Consider the following 16,336-nt stretch of genomic DNA (forward strand, 5'->3'; position numbering starts at 1 on the left):
AAGTGGATGTGGAGAGGATGTTTCCACTAGTGGGAGAGTCTACCAGAGGGCACAGCCTCAAAATAAAAAGATATACCTTTAGTAAGGAGATGAGAAGGAATCTCTTTAGTCAGTGGGTAGAGGCCATGTCATTGGGTTATTTTTAAGGTGGAGATTGACAATTTCTTGATTAGTAAGGGCGTCAAAGGTTATGAAGAGAAGGCAGGATAATGGGGTTGAAAGGGAAAGATAGATCAGCCATGATTGAATGGCGGAGGAGAGTCGATGGGCCAAATGACCTAATTCTGCTCCAATGACATATGATCCTGTACATAATATCCATAATGTTATATGGACATCCCTAGACTCAGATGAACAATTGAGATTGGATGCCCTCTCTAGATGCACATTGTGAATTGAGGCTTGCTGTGCCAACTCGGTGCCGTAGCTTCTACCTTCGTCTCTCAAGCAGGAGGCTGCAAGTGGATGTCTGGGTCGAATTATGTTGTGTATTATGTCCTTTTTTAATTGTAACGCTGCATGGCAAATTCATTTCACTGAACCATATGGTGCATGTGACAAATAAATTTGAACCTTTTCAACCTTTTTTTTTTTTGAAGTTGGAATCACACTCCAAAACATATTCTAGATTGTTGAACTGGACCAATTGCAAGATGCACAGTCTACGTATCTATCATTTAAGGTAGAGTAAGTTTCAATGTTAACTTTTGGTCTGGATTCGAGGGACATTATTTGTGACTTATTGGACACGGAATAGGGAGCATGGTACTCTGCAAAAAAATGATTTTACCTTCTTACTGAGCGGTTGGCATGGACCCTAATAAGAAAGTATTTGGCTTCAATGGTGGTGCACCTTCCCTTTTAGGAGAACATAGAATTCATCAGAATAAATGTACATTTCAATACTTTTTTTTAAAATGTACAGACCCTGGTATGTGGAACTCTCTACTTCATGCTGTTTCCCCGTGAACTGTGCATAATTTGTCTGTAAAATCACACTCCTCTGTCGCTTCAGTCTGTTGCTCAGCATGAAGCTTCTGGTGTACGTTTGTTGCGGAACTGAGTCTAGCTTAATGTTTAATTCAAGTCAAATAAATAAAGATGCTTAATGCATATTAAATTAATTGAGCAAAGTATTCATTTCATTCAGTTTCTTTTGTTCCCATCTTGTTCAAAGAACGTTGGGCATAAATCATCCTCTCTAACCCATCTGGATTTGGATGCTCATGCATCATTTTCAGTTTATTCTGGACTAATTTTTACCAAAACCTCCTTCCCTTGGCTCCATTGATATTGATGCAAAAACATTATTTAATTGGCATGTGATATGGTCTGGATAGACACCAAGTGCTGGAGTAACTCAGCGGGTCAGGCAGCATCTCTAGAGAAAAAAGGATCGGGAACATTTCAGGTCGGAACCATTCTTCAGAACCCTTCTTCTGTGATAGCCCTTGTGGCTAAAGGGATCATGGGGTATGGAGAACAGGCAGGTACAGGATACTGAGTTGGATGATCAGCCATGATCATATTGAATGGCGGTGCAGTCTCGAAGGGCCGAATGGCCTACTCCTGCACCTATTTTCTATGTTTCTATGGTAGACAATAGACGATAGGTGCAGGAGTAGGCCATTTGGCCCTTTGAGCCAGCACCGCCATTCAATGTGATCATGGCTGATTATTCCCAATCAGTATCCAGTTCCTGCCTTCTCCCCATATCCCCTGACTCCGCTATTTTTAAGAGCCCTATCTAGCTCAGGTTAGCTCCCATTAACCATTCCCCACTATGTGCGCCATTATTCAACACCACAGTCTGGGGACCTTGTGATTGTCATTGTCCAACTTACTTTTATCCAGGAAAACGCCACACACACACTTCTTGTGTGCTTTGTTTAGAAATAGAGCATGGAAACAGGCCCTTCAGCTCACCTACTCCACACCTGTTTGCGCTATTTCTATTTTACACCACTTTATCCCGACACAAACTAGGGACAATTTTACAGAAGCCAATCTACTTATAAACTTCCACATCTTAGGGATGTGGGAGGAAACCGGAGCATCCAGAGGAAACCCATGCAGTCATGAAGTGAACATGCAAAGCCTATAGAGACAGCACCTGAGGTCAGGATTGAACCCAGGTCTCCAGCACTTCGGGAGAGCAGTTCCACCACTGAGCCACTCTCGAATTTCCTCTCCAGTGCCAATTTGTAACTGGCTGTGTCTCAATATAGACAATAGACAATAGGTGCAGGAGTAGGCCATTCGGCCCTTTGAGCCAGCACCGCCATTCACTTTGATCATGGCTGATCATCCACATTCAGTACCCAGTTCCTGCCTTCTTCCCATATCCCCTGACTCAGTTATCTTTAAGAGCTCTACCTAACTCTCTTAAAAGCATCCAAAGAATTGGCCTCCACTGCCCTCTGAGGCATAGAATTCCAGATTCACAACTCTCTGGGTAAAAAGGTTTCTCCTCATCTCCGTTCTAAATGGCCTACACCTTATTCTAAACTGTGGCCCCTGGTTCTGGACTTCCCCAAAATTGGGAACATGTTTCGTGCCTCTAGCGTGTCCAAACCCTTAATAATCGTATACGTTTCAATGAGATTCCCTCTCATCCTAAATTCCAGAGGATACAAGCCCAGCCGCTCCATTCTATAAACATATGACAGTCCCGCCATCCCGGGAATTAACCTGGTGAACCTATACTGCACTCCCTTAATAGCAAGAATGTCCTTCATCAAATTTGGTGACCAAAACTGCACACAATACTCCAGGTGTGATAAGCAATCCTCATCCATGTTTTTGAATCTCTGCAAAACCCCATGCTTGCACCACAGGACGCATCGACATGAGGCACTGCCTCAAGAAGGTGGCATCCATCAGCAAGGAACCCCACCAGCCAAAAAATGCCCTCCCCTTTCTGCTACCATTAGGTAGGGAGTACAGACGTCTGAAGCCGCACGGCATCAGATTCAGGAGCAGCTACTTACCGACAACCAACATGTTCTTGAATTGACTTGAACAGACCCTAATCCTACCTCGACAACAGAACACTATGGATCCACTCTAACACCACCCTAGATTTATTTTGTAAATGTGTTTTGCACTGATGTCATCTTTTTTTACACTTTCCTTCTTGTGGTGTTTATGTTTGACTTGTACATATTTTAATTGTGTTTCGTGTATTTGTCTGAGTCAATGTGCCAGTGATGCTGCTGCAAGCAAGACTTTCCTTCCCGTCGATAGACATGAGATGCTGGAGTAACTCAGCAGGTCAGGTAGCATCTCTGGAGAGAAAGGATGGGTGAGGTTTCAGGTCTCGACCCTTCTTCTGAAATCTTCTGAAGAAGTAACTCTATTCTTCTATTCCTATTCCTTCTCTCCAGAGATGCTGCCTGCCCCGCTGAGTTCCTCCAGCATTTTGTGTCTATCTTTGGTTTAAACCAGCATCTGCAGTTTCTTCCTACACACTTTCCTTCCCATAAGTGCGCATAGGACAATAAACTCAATTTGACTCGACTACTTTCATGACCTTCCCCAATTCTTAAACCTTCAAAATGTTGGTGTTTGTCTGGTTCCAGCTTCCAGCAAGCTCCTGCACCTGCTCATTCTGCCACTGGGGGCAGCACAATGGCACAGCTTGTCGAGCCACGGCTCCAGTGACCCAGATTCAACCCTGGCCTCTGGTGCTGAATATGTAGGGGCTGCCAATTCTCCCACCAGGGCTCCCATTTCCTCCCACATCCAAAATATGTTCTCGTTGGCGGGTTAATTGGCCATTAACATGTGGGTGAGTGGTAGAATCTGGGGAGTGAATATCGATGGGACTGTGGAGAGAATAATATGGGATTAGCGTAGGAATAGTGTAGATGGGTGACTGGTGGTGCGCATGGACTCAGTGAGCTGAAGGGCCTGTGTTCATGCTGTCTGGCTCAATTACATTGAAAAATGCGTGTGCAATTACCAAGCCTGGTGAGTTATTAAATTCCTTTAATAAATCTCCCCACTTATCTCATTTGCACTCTAACACGCTCCTGTGAATCTAACTCCTTATCTGTCCTTAAGTGGTTCAGAGTTACATGTTTAATAACACTTTGGTGAGGCACCTTGGGAGGGCTGCAATGACGAGATAAAAGGAGTTTGCATTTAAATAACATCTTTAACGAATTTATCCCTCCCAGGATGCTTAACAGCAGCACTATTAACGATTATTATTAAAGATGATACGCTACCCAGCACAACAGGAAGTGCAGCTGGTAGAGCTGATGCCTCTCAGTGCCAGAGACCAAGTTCAATCCTGGCATCGGATGCTGTCTGTGTGGAGTTTCTCCTTTCTGCCGATTTAGATTGTCCAGAAGATTGCTGTAGATATTGGCCATTAATAAATGTGTTGGAAGGAACTGCAGATGCTGGTTTACATTGAAGATCGATACAAAATGCTGCAGTAACTCAGCGGGACAGGCAGCATCTCTGGATAGAAGGAATAGGTGACGTTCGGACAGAAGGAATAGGTGACGTTCGGATCGAGACCCGAAACGTCACCCATTCCTTCTATCCAGAGATGTATTGTATTGTATTGTATATCTTTATTGTCATTTCCTGAGTATTCGCATACCCAGAGGAAACAAAAAAACGTTGCTCAACCAGTGTCCATTCAGTTTGCATTAAAAAAATAAATAGAAATGAAAATAAAAAATACATGTCATGAACAAATTTGCTGCCTCTCCCGCAGAGTTACCCCGGTATTTTGTGTCTATCTTGGCCATTACTGATCTTTCAAGCCACTTCAAGTTCCTGGGCATCTATACCACCACTATAAGCAGGTCACCTCACACTGACTCCGTGATCAAGAAAGCAATGTATTTGCATCTTGGATGTGTGAAAAGATTTGCATTTCCAGAGGATTCTCTCGAATTTCTACAGGGAACAGCACAGATTGGTTTGGAAAATGTTTGGGTTTTGGGTTGCCTGAACCAACAGTGAGTGGTGGACACAGCCCAGTCCATCAGAGCTCGTCACTTCTTTCCACCCGGTCTATCTTCACCGAGCATTGCAACTGGAAGGTCAGAAGTATCATCATGTATGCCTGCCACCAAGGCCATTCCCTTTTTTGCTTCTACCTACTGATAGAAGAACAAAGAACTTGGATCTCAGGGCGGCATGGTGGCATAGCAGTAGAGCTACTGACTTACAGCGCCAGAGACCCGGGTTTGATCCTGACTACAGGAGCTGTCTGTTCTGTGTTTGTACATTCTCCCCAGCACCACGGGGGTTTTCTCCGGGTGCTCCGGTTTCCTCCCATATTCCAAAGATGGGCAGGTTTGTGGGTTAATTGGCTTTGGTAAAATTGTAAATTGTCCCTAGTGTGTAGGATAGTGTTACTGTATGGAGATCGCTGTTCGGCACAGACTTGGTGAGCCTGTTTCCACATTGTATCTCTAAAATAAACTAAACAAAAATAAAATAAACTAAACATGTATTCATTGTTAAAAGTAAACTCAGGTGGGGAAACAGCCACCTTTTCCCAAAGGCCACCATGGTTTGGAGGTTTGGAGCTGTGGAGTGTGCGTGCGTGCGTGCGTGCGTGTGTGTGTGTGTGTCAAGTTTATAATCCAATGGATCTAATAGCAGAAGCAAGAAAATCGTTCCCATAGTCAGTCGCTGTTAAATGCAAATTGCATATAGAATACAGTTCTGTGTGAACCTGCCTGCAGTAAACAAGATGGATGTTTTTATTTCCCTGTGTGCCTTCACTCAAACAGAATGTGGGCCAACTGCTGTACTATAAGGTGACATATGAACAATAATTTTGATTTTAACGACTGTGCATGAGATTCATTTTATTGCTGTGACAGACAATGTAAGTAGAGCATTCACTCGATTTATTTATCAGCAGAACCTCCATGGCATTATTCCCAAGTAGATTGATAGGGAGCATAACTAATCCATTCGCATGATTTTATGGCCTAGCCAAGGTGCACCCTGTGGCGTGTTCCTAATCCAGGTAACTGCAGCTGGTTATTCATTCCTTAGATCAACAAGAGGATGAAGTAGCAGTTTGTATCTTTCTGCTTCTGGCACAGATGTGACCACCTAAATGTGACTGTTTTTCAAGCTCCTTATGGGCCTCGCACACTTACGCGACTTTTTAGGCGACTACAGGAGACGATGAGGTCACCACAAGGTCGCCACAAGTTCGCCAGAGGTTGCCGGGGTGTCACCTGCATGGTGGCGAGTAGTTCCCGCATTCTCGTACCCAGTCGCGGCTTCATTCTGATCGCCGCTAATTATTCAACATGTTGAAAAATTAGCGGCCACTAGAATTTTGACGCCATGAAGCGTAGCGGGAATTCTCGTTACGTAGGGGCAGTGATAGCGGGTCGCCAGGAGGTCGTAGGTTGTCATAGGTTATCGCTCGTGCTGACCGGTGAATTTCATTGGTTCATTGGGGGAAAAAAACGTAAGCAGTAGTTTCCAGAACAAAGGATAACCAACCGGTAATATTAATGTCCGCTGAGCTTCACAGCCGCCCGCGTATCTCCGGCTTCTTAAAAGTTGTCTCCACTCCTTCTCTCCACTCCTTCTCCCCACCCCGTCTCTTCCCTCTCCCCCCTCTTTTAAAGGACTTAAGTGACCCTTCCCGTACACTGTGCTTTCACCGTCTTAATTACAGCGCCAACCTTCCTGTTCATCGTGGTGTGTGCCTGTATCACATTGGCTTTGCACCGTGTGAATTTCACTCAGACAGCGCTCCCCCCGCTTGCCCTGTCCCCCGCCTCCATAACTGGCTGGTGAAGGAAGCGATGTGTGTATGTGTTCCACTCTGATAGTCGCCGTTTTTTTCCGCGACCTGCTACGACTCGACAGTCGCCGGCAATCGCCTGAAAAATGGCCCATAAGCCTCAGGATAGACAATTCAGAGGGGAGCTGAGGGGGACCTTTCTTAAAGCCAGAGAATAGTGAGTACCTGGAATACTGAGCCTAAGGGAGGGGTGGAAGCAGAATTGTATACCTAGGTACAGTGAAATGCTTTGTTTCACATGCAACCCAATAAAATCATACAGCAGACCTCACCTAGGCAGTACACAAGTGTTGCCACGTTTCTGGCGCCAACAAAGTAACAAAAGTTCCCTGAGCAGTCGTATATTCCCTCACTATCTGCCTGCCGACAGATCCCCTCCCCCCCCGTTCAGTATCTTGGCTTTTTGGCGTCATGTCCGTTTGGTATCTTGACTTCCACTTCTTGGCTTCGGCTTCTCCTCCTTCAACGTCCCGTCCAGATACCAACGAGGCCACACAATACTGAGCTTTAGCATGTAGAGCATACTGTTGCACTAGAAAACCAAACACTTGCAACACAAGCCTATGAAGGAATTAAATAGCCCCTTAAACAGAGAATGGCCGCACACCCATCACTTAATTGCCGAGCTGATTACACTGGGGATGAGATGGGAGGTCTGAAAGCTTCATTTTGTATGGAGCCACCTATTACAATATTAAATTTGCGACACTGCTAAATAGTTCCATCTTCCTCAAAGCTCCATTTTACATTTTCATGTTTTGTAAATGGGGCTATTTAATTACCTTTTCATGCTTTGAATATATATGTTTATTTAAATTCTCCCACCAATAAATGTTGTTCAATGAAGCTAGCCAGGATTTATACCCATTCACCGCTGTTAAACTAAATACAATATTGTGGTTGAGTTTAACATTTGTTTTAGACTACAATTATAAATGACTCACACTCATTATCAATTTTGCTATTTTGGGCTGTATCGCAAAGTATCTTCTGCAGTCATTAGGGTGTCTGGCAAATTGTGAAACTGAACCGAGTAACCCAGATAGGCACAAAATGCTGGAGTAACTCAGTGGCTCAGGCAGCATCTCTGGAAAGAAGTAGTGGGTGACGTGTTGGGTCGAGACCCTTCTCCAGAGATACTGCCTGACCCGCTGAGTTACTCCAGCATTTTGTGTCTATCTTTAATTTAAACCAGTATTTGTCATTCTTTCCTACTGTAATGTGTGGGCTTATACATGTTCAAAAATAAACTACTAAATTGCCTTCAAGGAAATAAACAATGGCTCCTACAGAGGCAAGCCTACTCTAGTGAATGTGTTTGCATTTATTCTTGTGGGATTAGCCCGAGCCGTTTACTGCAGAACATTTGCTGAAGTTACTCCAACAGTGGTGTGGAGTAGGGTTCCTAGATTTCAATGAAGCAAATGCAATACATTTCTGGGTGAACGCTGTGAATGACGGAGGGGAACCTGCAGTTGGTGGCATCCCCATGTGCCTAATCCTCTTGTCTATGGTGGTAAATGTCGTGGGTTTAAGAGATCCTGCTCATGTAGGCTTGGTGAGCACTTCAGCTTTAGATTTATTCATATTTTCACAAGTCCACAAAGTATAGGAGTAGAATTAGGCCATTCGGCCCATCGAGTCTACACCGCCATTCAATCATAGCTGATCTCTGCCTCCTATTTTCCTACACGTTGACAAGTTTCACATGTACCGAGGTACAGTGCATGCTATCCAAACAAATCAGATCATTCTAAACATAAAGACAATCAAGCCCAAGTCAAGTACAATAAGTAGAGTGAAGGGAAAGATAGGGAGTGCAGAATATAATTCTCATCTTTGCAACGTAATAGCACCATTGTCCAAAGTCCGCAATGCTGTGGAGGAGAATCGGACTGTATACTAGCTTTTGAAAGGATCGTTCAGAAGCCTGATAATGGAGAAGAAACTGTTCATGAGACTGGTGGTGTAAACGTTCAAGCTTCTTGCAGTGCTTTGCGAGGATGATACATATTTGTCTCCGAATGCCTTCTACTCACGACTGCAACTAACCACCTTCTTTAGCACTAACTGACAAATCAATGTAGAACTAAATGAACTAAATGTAGTCTGTGGAATTCTCTGCCTCAGAGGGCGGTGGAGGCATTCTCTGGATGCTTTCAAGAGAGTTAGATAGAGCTCTTAGGGATAGCGGAGTTAAGGGATATGGAGAGAAGGCAGGAATGGGATACTTATTGTGGGTGATCAGCCATGATCACATTGAATGGCGGTGCTGGCTCGAAGGGGGCCTACTCCTTCACCTCTTTTCTATTGGAATGGGCAGAATGGTGTTTTGGACCAGGACCCTACTGTAGAATAATCCAGAAAACGTTGAACACCACTGTTGAACACCATAGTTTTTGTCCATCCTTAAATCCACTGAGATATGAACACATTGCTGGCCCTGTAGATCCACAGTTGCAATGTCAAACACATTGTGAACCAGATGGGTTTTTCCAACAATATTAACAGTTCATGGTCACAAATACCAGCGGGGCCTTTAATTCTAAATTTGGGGCAACGCGTGGTGGAGCTGATAGAGCTGCTGCCTCACAGGACTAGAGACCCCAGTTCGATCCTGACCTCGGGTACAGTATACGTGGAGCTTGCGCGGCTTGCACTGCGTGGGTTTCCTCCCGGTTCTCCGCTTTCCCTCCACATCCTAAAGACGTGCAGGTTTGCAAGTGAATTGGCCTCGGTAGAAATTGCCACTAATGTGTGGGGAGTAGGTGAGAAAGTGGGATAACATAGAAGTAGTGTGAATGAGTGATCAATGGTCGGCGTGGATTCAGTGGGCTGATGGACCTGTTTCCATGCTGTATCTCGAAACAAAACTAAACTTGCCTGATGACATGAACCCCAGCTGCCTTGAAGGGGTTTGCACTCATGTCTCTGAATCAACAGACCTGGCCTTTGAATGGAAGTCCAGTAACATAGCCACAATATACAGCACGGAAATAAGTCCCAACTCATCCATGAAACCTATCTGAGCTAGTCTCATTTGTCCACAGTTGGTCCATATCCCTCTAAATCTTTCTTACCCATGTACCTGTCCAAGTGTCTTTTAAAAGCTCTTACTGCACCTGCCTCAACTATCTCCTTTAGACTTTAGAGATACAGCGTGGAAACTGCCAAACCCACTCCAACCAGTGATTACCCCATAGATTAGCACTATCCTACATACTAGGATTGCAGAAGCCAATTAACCTACAAACCTTGTACGTCTTTGGAGTGTGGGAGGAAACTAGAGCACCTGGAGAAAACAGGGAGAACATACAAATTCCATACAGACGGCACCCATAGTCAGAATCGAACTTGGGTCTCTGGCACTGTAATGCAGCAACATTACCGCTGCACCACTGTGCCGCCCCTCTGACAGCTCGTCCGTACATCCGTCACCTTTCAAGTGGAAAAGTTGCCCGTCGGGTTCCCATTAAATATTTTTCCCTCTCACATTAAACCTATGTTCTCTGGTTCTCGTTTCCTTTTGCCGAGGTAAAAGTCTCTGTGCATTCACCTTATCAATTCCCCTCATCAAATTCTCCTCACTTAAAGAGAAGCAGATCTGATGGAAGATCATCCAGCTGTAAAGTTAAATGTATTTCTTTCTCCAAGTGCTCAGAGCTTACCCAGCATTTCTCTTTATTACAGAAAATTATCTTGCTTGCCATGAAACATTAGCATAGTGTGGTTACGCTGTGCAATTTTACTTGAAGCGTATCTGCTGATCTGTACCATAGGCACAGAACAAATTAAAACACATTCCATATACCGTATCACTGTTTCTACTTTACAACAGATACCGCGATTCAAAAGTACAGAGTTGTGCTTTAACAGGAATGGAAGAACCGTAAAAGGGATGATATAAATGTAATTCTTCCTTCCTTAACCTTTCAGCGTACAACATTTTCTTAACCTACAATATTTGCACTTGTAGAGGACCTTATCTCATCATTCACATCACACTGATACTTCATGCAATGGTTTAGATTTGAAGTGCAAAGAATACTGGAGATAGAAATAGACTGTAATGTCCTTCCAGTTGTCAAGTGAGCAAATGCACCTTGTTCGGAGGCAAGTCAGTGCCTGAATAAGAAGAATAGGAAATTTTGCCCAGAGAGGTAATGCAAGACCTTTCACATTCTCCGTGAGATATTAAATAGCTAATTGGTTTTGTTTTGCTGCATGTTGTTAACATGGCCATCTCTGACTGCTTGACAAGCCTGGATTTCCAGCCCGTTATATGTAGTTTTTCTTTCACACGGAGATTAGCCAATGAATCAATTTTTAAGAAAGAACTGCAGATGCTAGAAAAATCGAAGGTGGACAAAAATGCTGGAGAAACTCAGTGGGTGAGGCAGCATCTATGGATCGAAGGAATAGGTGACGTTTCCGGTCGAGACCCTTCTTCAATGAATCAAAGTCGTTTACTTAAACACGAAAAGGAAGCAGAAAAGGCTGCTGTTGGCAGTAGAGCAGCAGTTTGGTTTGCCCGAGTCATTTGAGTTGCTTTCAATAACTGGGAATGGTGTTCATCAGGGGGGACATTCAAGACACAGCGTGACCACGGGTTCAGTGTTCTCTTCTCCATCCTCACCATAATGCAACATATTAAACCAACAGTGACCGTGTCTCAGGGCAGTGATTGTCAACAATCTTAACATTTAGGGTAGACACAAAATGCTGGAGTAACTCAGCGGGACAGGCAGCATCTCTGGATAGAACGAATGGGTCAGTCTGACAAAGGGTCTCTACCCAAAACATCACCCATTCCTTCTCTCCAGAGATGCTGCCTGTCCCGCTGAGTTACTCTAGCATTTTGTGTCTACCTTCGATTTAACCAGCATCTGTAGTTTTTTCCTACAAATCTTAAGATTTAATTTAGTTTAGTTTAGAAATACAGCATGGAAACAGGTCCTTTTGGGCGCATACTCCTAGTTAGCATGCAACAAAAGCTTTTCACTGTACCTCAGTAAATGTGACAATAAACTAAACTAAAAACTCATACTTCTAAAGAATCTTCTACTTCTTGAAAATAATGGAGGATAATATGAGCGGAACTGCATATTGTACACACTCTCCAAGAACGAGCACTGAAGGTGAACATTTAGAGGTTTGTAGAATTACAAATTATACAGGCAATATCAACTGTGGCCAGCCATAAAGAACAGTTATTCAAACATACTTTGGAGCTTCAGAGGAGAGAGTTTTTTTTTTTGCAGAACTTTCAATCTCCGGGAAGAGCAATCTGTTCTCAATATATAAATAGTCTTCCCTTTTGCTTTGGAAGCACAGAGTTGCAGTCACAGGTGGTGCTTCCGTTCTCACTTTAACTTATTCACCTGCCCGTCATTCATACATGTAAATGTATGAGTAACTTGCCAAAAGTACAAAACCCTGAGATTGTGAGCTCCAGTTTTGCTCAAAATCATTTGGATAAAGCAAAGAAATGGAAGAGCAGGGGAATGAGGGGTGATCTTACAGAGGTGTATTAGATCATGAGAGGAGTAGATTGGGTAGATGGGCAGATCTCAATCTCAATGTCTTTGGAGTGTGGGAGGAAACCGGAGCAATCGGAGAAAACCCCACGCGGTCACGGGGAGAACGTACAAACTCCGTAAGGACAGCACCCGTAGTCAGGATTGAATCCAGGCCTCTGGCACTATGAGGCACCAACTCTACCGCTGCGCCACTGTGCCACCCTAAAATATGCTGGCATAAAATATATTTGCTGGAATATGAAAATATCTTTCCGCAACCAATCGATACTTCGATACACTTGGCTAACCACTATTGATACTTGTTCTGCATAAAGCTGATGTGTAATGGAAGCAATTTGTATTTAAATAGGTAGCACACTTTAGTGGTTGGTGGTATTATTACATTCGCAGTGGAAGAAAATAGAGGAAAATCTATTGAGGTTGTTATGGCAACTAAAACTAATAACAATCCAGAGATAAGACATGAAACATAAGGGTCCTGATGCTAAGCTGTTCATCAGTAATGCTAATGTGGTTTCCCCCTTTCCAGGATAATAACAGACTAATTTCCAGTAATGTTTGCTTTTATTACTGCTAATAACCTCGAGTTCCCACTCCCATGGTTACCTATTTAATGAAGAGATAAGATATATCTCCAGGCACAGCAACCCACTCACTTAGTTTGCTCCATCAAGTGGATATGCTGTTTCATCTGCTGCCTGGAAGAGGGAAGTCCTCTGTTCACTGGGATACAGTTAATTCTGCACTCGAATGTCTTTGCGCAAACAAAGACCAAACCTGCTGTCATCTTAGCTGTGGTAAATGGACCAAACATTAATACAGATCATGTCACTGAATGGTGCTCCATTCATAACTACTCCATTTGTAAGTAATGCTCCACTTGTAAGGTGCTAGACAAACACAAACCTATACCTTTGTTTGCTTTAGAAAGAAAAACGGCTGGAGTAACTCAGCGGGTCAGGCAGCATTTCTGGAGAACATAGATCGGTGATGTTTCAGGCTGGGGCCCTTCTTCAGAACCTATCCATGTTCCCCACAGATGCTGCCCGACCTGCTGAGTTACAACAGCACTTTTATGTATTTTTTCTATAAACCAGCATCTATAGTCATTGTTTCTACTCTTGCTTTAGAAAGACTTGAAAAGATTGAGCAGGATGGGACTCTATTCCTTGGAGTGCAGGAGGAAGAGGGGTGATCTTATAGAGGTGTTCAAAATCATGAGCAGAATAGATCAGCTAAACACAGAGTCTCTTGCCCAGAACAGGGGAATCAAGAACCAGAGTACATCGTTTTAAGGTGAGGGGGAGAAAGATTTAATAGGAACCTGAGGGATAACTTTTTCATATGAAGGGTGCTGGATGTATGGAACGAGCTGCCGGAGGAGGTAGTTGAGGCAGGTACTATCGCAATATTTAAGACGCATTTAGACTGGTACATGGATAGGACAGGTTTAGAGGGATATGGGCTAAATTCCAGTAGGTTGGACTAGTGTAGATGGGCCATGTTTGGCGGTGTGGCGGTGTGGGAAAGTTTGGCCATAGGGCCTGTTTCCGCATTGTATGACTGTGTGACTCTTTGACTCCACAGGGACAACTCTTTTCAATACCACATTGGAACACATGCCTGACACCTGGAATCTCCTGCTTGCAACGTGAGGATCTGACCACTAAGCAAAGCTGAGCAGCCACCATTGGGCATGAGCTCTGATATATTCCTGTCCCATCTTTTACCTTCCACTGTGAAACAAAAGGGATGGGATAAACTGTAGAATGAAGTGCAACAACTCACCTCTATATCAGCCACCAAAATGATATATGGCCACTTATCTGAGCTCCCTAATGACACAGAAGTAGGTGGCACTGAAAATAGTGCCGATGCTAACATTAAATTGCAACAGCATAATACGGAATAAGCAAACAGACAAAACTGCGACAGACAGGATTCTGCCTTAGGAAAAGGGAATGAGGGTTATTTTTAGATGGCAAAGCTTAAGCCAATGGAGACGCAAAGAGACTATGGAGGCAATGATAATGTTTGAAAGACATTTGAACAGATATATGGATATGAAGTGTTCAGAGATTCAAATGCAAGCAAATGGCACTAGCTCCGAATACCAACATTCAGAGGGCAATTACATTGCTCACACTTTCTTCCTTCTTCCATCATATAACCTTCCTCCCTGTCCCCCTTGCCCCAATTTATCCCCTCCCCTTCCCCATACATTACACCCTCTAGCTTCACAATTCGCGCAACTCTCCAAACCTTTTGTCTCACACCTCTGTCTCTTCACCTTTAGCATTTGTCCAATCAGCTGCCAATCATAAAACTCTCTTCACCTGCGCCGGCCTATTACCTGCCAGGCTTTGTCCTGTCCCTCCTCTCTTCCAGCTTTCTTTCCCTCCAACCCACAATCGGTCTGAAACACGGGCCCGATCCGCAACGTCACCTGGCCAGGTCCGGCCTGTCCTGCTGAATTAACCAGCACCTTGTGTCTTCTTTTGTCATCCAGCATCTCCAATTACTTGTTTTTAAAGAGTGGGTTAACTTAGTTTTACATAAATTATGATATTGCCAATGAAACATTAATTTAAAAAAGGAAGCCTTATAAACAATGAAAGTACATACATTTATTTATTCTACACTCAGCTTAATATATGGAAGCCCCAAAGCTCTTAATAAACCAAGCTTAGTTTAGTGTAGAGATATTGAGTGGAGACAGGCCCTTCAGCCCACCAAGTCTGCGCCGACCAGCGATCCCTATGCACACGAGGGACAATTTTCAATGTTATCAAAGCCAATTACCCTACCATCCTGTACGTCTTTGGAATGTGAGAGAAAACCGGAGCTCCCGGAGATAACCCACGCGGTCACGGGGAGAACGTACAAACTCCGTGCAGACAGCACCCGTAGTCAGGATCCAACCCAGCTCCCTGACACTGTAAGGCAGCAACTCTACCACTGTGCCACCCCAAGTAGACCAGTCACATGGATATGCTTTGTTCAGCTTGTTATTTCAGCGCCAATTACCGATGTAATTTTGCCAATCGCTGACAAATAACACGTAGATGAATGAAATGGGCAAATGGCAATTGGACACATATAACATTCTGACTAAATATGAGTGGAAAGTTTGGTCTGATGTGTTTGAATTGTATTGAAATCAAATTTTAATCGTTGTAGATTTGTTTTCCAATTTTCCGTTTGAGGTCAATAAGTTAACCGTTACTCAAAGTTCAAACATGATTGCGCATATCAAGCAGATTTCATGTCCTAGATAATGACATTTCAAGCAATGGATCCTAGTTGTACCAATGCCATTCAGGAAAGTCAGAGCAGTGACTCATTCATGCCCTCATCTCCATAATTGCAAGATTTGAGAAAAGTGACTTTTATTGACAAGCTAAAAAAAAAAGATAAATGGTTGAGGAGATGATACCATCAAGGTGGGCCATATCTCGAACAATGACAAGACATAGAGTACAGAAAGGAGATTGTGAGCTTCGTAACATGGTGTCAAGCCAACAACCTCATCCTCACTGTCAGCAAGACAAACGAGTTAGTCACTGACTTCAGGAAACAAGGTGGTCTACATGCCCCTGTCGGCATCAATGTAGAGATGGTGAAAAGCCTCAATTTCCTTAGTGTATCACCTGATTAGTAAGGGTGTCAGGGGATATCAGGTGAAGGCAGGAGAATGGGGTTGAGAGAGAAAGATAGATCAGCCATGATTGAATGGCGGAGTAGACTTGATGGGCCTATAACTTATGAGCTTATGACTAGCCACACTGAAGCTACAGCCAAGAAAGTACAGCAATGTGTCTACTTCTTCAGGTTCAGCAAATCTCTAACAACTCTTACCAACTTCTACACACGCATCTGCGGAAAGCATTCTATCAGGATACATCACAACATTGCAAAACAAATGGCAGAGTTGAGGATGTAGTTAGTCCTTCATACAAACCAGCCTCCCCCAACCCTTATCGACTCCATCAGC

The 16,336-nt window shown here is 43.7% G+C and overlaps 1 protein-coding gene across 1 annotated transcript in view; it reads right to left on the bottom strand.

Moving 5' to 3' along the window:
- The window catches only part of ptprn2 (protein tyrosine phosphatase receptor type N2), a 724,318-nt gene that overhangs the window by 666,828 nt on the left and 41,154 nt on the right, over positions 1 to 16,336 (bottom strand). The gene's annotated exons all lie outside the window — the stretch shown is intronic.

This window comes from Leucoraja erinacea, chromosome 2 (genome assembly GCF_028641065.1).
Source record: "Leucoraja erinacea ecotype New England chromosome 2, Leri_hhj_1, whole genome shotgun sequence".
Classification (NCBI taxonomy): Eukaryota; Metazoa; Chordata; class Chondrichthyes; order Rajiformes; family Rajidae; genus Leucoraja; species Leucoraja erinaceus.